The sequence below is a fragment of the Lolium perenne genome, chromosome 4 (genome assembly GCF_019359855.2).
Source record: "Lolium perenne isolate Kyuss_39 chromosome 4, Kyuss_2.0, whole genome shotgun sequence".
Taxonomy (NCBI): Eukaryota; Viridiplantae; Streptophyta; class Magnoliopsida; order Poales; family Poaceae; genus Lolium; species Lolium perenne.
In genome coordinates this window covers 6,550,112-6,555,261 of record NC_067247.2, presented here as the reverse complement: position 1 = coordinate 6,555,261, position 5,150 = coordinate 6,550,112, and the positions used below count along the sequence as shown (strand labels likewise).

Here is a 5,150-nt window from a genome sequence, read left to right as displayed (position 1 = left end):
CCACCAATATTAAGTAAAGTGATATTTTTAGCGTTCACAATCTATACACAATTTTTTTTGGAGACAGATGGACTTATGGGTCTGCGGCAGATTATTGAAGTGGCATGCTAACAGGCAGCATTCAAACTTGTACCATCAACCTGCATATGAGTGGGGTTGGAAAATAGAGTACTTGAGAGAGCAAATGTTTCTGTGTATCTTATTTTTCATGCCCTCGTCTTAGAGTACAAATAAATACCTTGGAATATTTGCATTAATTGTACAATAACATTAATGTAACCTCGCACTGCTCTATTTTCTTTTGAGAACTCAAAGAAGATTGTGAAGTAGGATAATTTTTACTGAAAGAACAGAGGAAAAAAAGTTGGACGGTGAAACAATAGGCAATTATGAGACGGACAGACTGCATTATACTGGTCCAATATTCAGAAATTATGGCAGCATATAAGAGGCCAGAAATGCCTTCGAGTACAACACCTTGATTAGAGCATCCCCACTCGTTGGCGCTCCCCACGCCTAAATCCGGTGAAATTTTCGTCCGGATTGGAGGAAGATTTGGCGTGGGGATCGCCGAAGTTCCAGCCGTCCCCCCGGCAGGAAACCCCCAACCTCGACCATTTGACATATTTCAAACAAATTTAACATGCAGTAGCCCGCCATTCGCTGTCTCGGCTTGCACTTCCGGCGACCTGGTGCCGACCCACCACGTCGACCAGTTGCCAGTCCGGCGTACATGCTTGCCAAGCAACCGAGGATCATCATGTGCTCGTCGTCTTGGGCAGCTGCTGCCATCTCTTCTTGCATAAGCTCGACGAACATCTGCTCCTCCTCTTCATCCGAGTCCATGGCCGGCGAGGCAAATGGACGAACACCTGACGGGCGTGGCGAGGCAACCCGAGCCACGAGCGACGAGGAGCAGGCCAAAATTGGAAAACAGGCCGGCGGAAGAGCAGCCAGATAGGCCATCGTCCAAAGACGGCGGAATATAGGAAGGTGGGGAAGGAGGGGCGGCGGAATCTGGGCAACAAGCCGGCGGGGTGGTGCCAGCGGCGAGAGAGATACGAGGGGTGGGGGAGATTTTGAGCGACGTGGCGGTGGAGTTCATGCGTCGAGTCACCGACAGATCGGGCCCTTCCCCGTTTTTCACTCGTCCGGAGTCCCCGATAGGTCCCCGGGGGGGCGGGGATGGCGTGGGCTCGCCGGATGGATGAAGGACCAAATCCGGACGAAAACGAGGAACCGGGGGCGCGACTGGACCGAATTTCGCCGTCCGGATGGGAAAAACGTCGCTCGGTGGCCTCATCGGGGGGACGAGTGGAGATTCTCTTGGACACATCACATTTGGAGCGCCTGAACCACAATGAATGGGAGAAGATCATGAGGAAATCAAAACTAAGAGAGAACTGAATGTGTAGCAGTTGTAGCCACAGGTGCCTGTGGCAGCCACGCCGCTGTCTTCCTTATAATAAAGGTGGGAGTATAACAAATCGAAGCTAAGTGAGACAATAAAAAAATGGTACTTCAGAAAATACTACTCATATACATTCATACTTTCATGAGCTTGATTTATCCCAACATCCGCAGGCTGCAACAGTTCAAAAATAGTAGTGAGGCATTAAAACTCAGAAAGGGAAAGTATAATTCTAAAACTGAAGTCATACGTAACCTTGTTTTTAAGTATAGATGCCAAACTGAATTACCTTCCGGTCCCCTAAAATTTGGGAAAAGCTCATTCTAGTCAAAGCAGATATATTGGTAGCATCAATCGTTCCACTAATGCATTTTCTACCTTCCAGATATACAACCTACCGCATTTAACCTGTATGTAACAAAAAGTGTATGTAATAAGCTTAAAATTCAAGGGAAAAAGTAATAGATACTAATCATTAGGAGTGCACTAAAAATTTGTACTGCAAAATATTATTCAATTACTAAGCAATGCTATTCTCTACGGAAGTACAATTAGAAGCCTCATGAAGGAGCCAGCCAAGGATATTGAGCGACTCTCATCGTTTAATCACTTAGCTTATACAGAGAGAGAATCGAGCTGAGAACCCTATGCCTGGCAGATGTACTGAACCTCGACCAGGAAAGCATTCGACCCCGCCGAAGATCGAGTAGGAAGAAAGGAGACGATCTATTTGCCTTATCTCCTTCGTGGACATCTCTAGGAATTTCATCAAACACGTAGCATGCAAAAAACTATATAGAAGTAGAATTAAGACATGGAGGCAGGCAGATCAGGGGAGCAACAGACGCAACAGGATCAAAAGAAACAAAGAGAAAGTTAGAGAAACTAATATGGCGTAGAGTGAAAGAATTACATGCTTTCACCTCATCACCTACTTTCAGTAAACTGTGTCACTTTCTCTGTAAATCCTCTGCTTGCAGAATTTTTGGTTTCTCTCTCACCTAGCGCCTGTAAAGAGAGATGTATATAACAAAAGAATACATCAGTATTATAAAAATAAACATAGAGACTTGGGGAATCGTTAGTGGAAGTTGCACGGGGGGAGGAGATGCAAGGAGGGAAGGACCTGTAGGCTGCGGAGGCTGCTTATAGGAGAAATGCAGTTCAAAATTTTCCTGCAGCTATTAGACATCCTTGGCAAATCTTCTATAGTTCTTGCCATCGCCCATTGAAAATATGGGAAAATCGAAAATCCAATTGAAAGACCAGAAAATTTGGGGGACATTCCTTGAGCGACCAACACATGGAATCCATAAGAAATCCAATAGAAAGACCACATAAATTGGGGGAGGCGATATGTCGAGCAGACTTCGAGCGAATGACCAACCCTAACAGATTGACGAACATGAGTGAGGGGATTCAAAAAGAAAGGGAGAAGGGGAATTTGGATCGGACAGGGTACCAGAGCGGAGACCACTGGCAGGATGTACGCGAGCAGGCGGACGCTCTAGTTGCCCATGTAAGAGCATCTCTAACAGAGCCCGTAAATCCCGCCGGAACCGAACTTTTCCGGCGGATTTACGGGTTCGGGCCGAAACTGGCGCAGAACAGCGCCCGAAAAAGTGGGCCGGCCCGAATTGGAAGTTCAGGGGCCCGAACAAATCGCCGCACGGACCCTATTAAAAGGATTCGCCGAGTGACATAGGCATCCCCAATGGGCCTGCCAAAGATAGTACCCTGGGTTTACTGAAGGCCCACGATCCAAAGAATATGAAGATTTGGAAGCCCAAGTTAATATTAAGGAAAGTTAGAATTGTAATAGAGATAGTATTTGTAATCTTGCGGGATGAGTTGTAAACCTTCCCGGACTCTGTAACTTGTACAGCACGAATCTCTCGGCTCCACCTCCAATATAAGGGGGAGTCGAGAGACAAAGAAAGCATCGAATCATTGTCTCTCAAACCCTAGTTTTCATAACCGTCGAGTACTTTTCGGCTGAAACCTTCAAGATCTACTTGCCCTCTACTTCCAACTAAACCCTAGTCTACAACCCGTAGGCATTGACAAGTTAATCCCTTGTCAATTGGCGCCGTCTGTGGGAACTAGAGGCGTAAGGATCTGATCTCGATGGCACGTTCAAGATCGTCGACTTCATCGACAGCAAGCAACGCAATGGATCGAGGTAAACAGATCGCAACTGGTCCTGTCGATTTTGTTCCTCACCCGCCCTCCCGTTTGGATGCATGTGCGTATCTGGAGGAGCCTATGGAGATGACGTTCGGAAGATTCCACTTTCGAGTCGAGAAAGAGGGAACGTATCGTCTCGAAGTTCCGATCTCGTTGGGATTTTCGGCGGTCGATTCCGATTTTTCAAGCTCAAAATCCTCGACCGAGTCAGGCGAAGAGGAGACTTCATCGCCACGCTTCATCAGCACCAAGGCAAGCGAAAAGCTCGCCAAGATCTTCAGCGATATGTCCTTCGAGTCATCTGCGTACTCCTATATAAGCGATGGCTCGAGCAGCGTCGACAGCTTCAATTTCATCGACAAGTCCACTATAGTGGGCAAAGTCTTCGCCAACCTTCATGATGGTGTCACCAAACCCAGCATAGATCTGAATGCAAAGTATCATCAGATTTATGTCATCGGAGAGCCAAGCCGTGACCAGGAGGAAACATCTGAGGCTTTCGATAATTTGGGAAATCCATTTGTCGATCCCTCTGATCTGCGACGAGGCCTAGGCAATAAATATGACGGGTCACAGCCGCGAGTTAGAGTCCAACTTCCACAAGCAGCATGGGACAGAGCCGCAAGGGCTATGGATGGTTCAGAACCAATGGCTACAACAGCCACGCCGGAAGAATTACAAGCATATCAATATAGACTCGCACGGGCCGCAAGAGAATTAGAAAAACAGACAGCATCTCTGAACAGAAGAAAGGAGGCAGCTTCTGCGTCGAGTAGACGAAGAGCAGAGCAGAGCCGACAATCTAGAACTTCGGAAGATAGTCACAGGGAAGCTCGGAACAGAGCAAGGTCAAGAATGCAACATATACCTGAAGGAGAAAGAGAGCACTTGGTTCAAAACCTCGATATGTCTTTTATGTCGATAGACACGAGAGGAAACATTATTCCTAAGACACCAGAAGCTGGGTATATGGCGACACAGCCCTTCATCCTTGCGTCCAGGCCACCTCCAGGGGATCCGAGAGAAGCACTATATAACATGGCAATGGCAGGAGTTGGAGCCATGGGAACGGCGTTTGTATCAACACCTCCCGAAGGAACAGCAAGGCAAAATAGTCCACGACCTGCGGTAGCAACAGCAGCAGCTCCCGAAGGACCAAGTGGAGCAAGGGACACGGCAGCACAAGCAAGGGTTGACAGAGCGCGACAAAGCAGAAGGGAACATCGACAGTCCCCAGAGCTAAACGACGAGGATATGTGTGGTTTGACATGCTTCACAAGGAGAGTTCAAAAACTCGAGTCCCTTCAGGATTCAAGTTACCCGATAACTTCAAGAAATTCGACGGCCTGCAAGATCCAGAGGACTGGCTAGTTGATTATCTCGAGACGGTGAAGCTAACTGGAGGGACCAGGGCAACAGCTATGCAAAGCATTCAAGTGCATCTAAGTGGAGCTGCGTGATCTTGGATCAAGAAGCTTCCTCCAGGGTCTATCGGCAGCTGGGATAGCTTTGAGGACATATTCGTCAAGAATTTCCGATCCACTTGCAAAAA

At 47.5% G+C, this 5,150-nt stretch overlaps 1 long non-coding RNA gene across 1 annotated transcript; it reads right to left on the bottom strand.

Annotated features, from left to right (window-relative positions):
- Positions 1 to 2,286: 2,286 nt before the first annotated feature.
- LOC127348051 (uncharacterized) lies at positions 2,287 to 2,934 on the bottom strand. The gene is made up of 3 exons (XR_007879667.2): positions 2,874 to 2,934; positions 2,538 to 2,799; positions 2,287 to 2,419 (listed from the first exon to the last, which is right to left on the bottom strand). It is a non-coding gene; the product is annotated as an uncharacterized lncRNA (long non-coding RNA).
- Positions 2,935 to 5,150: the final 2,216 nt, after the last annotated feature.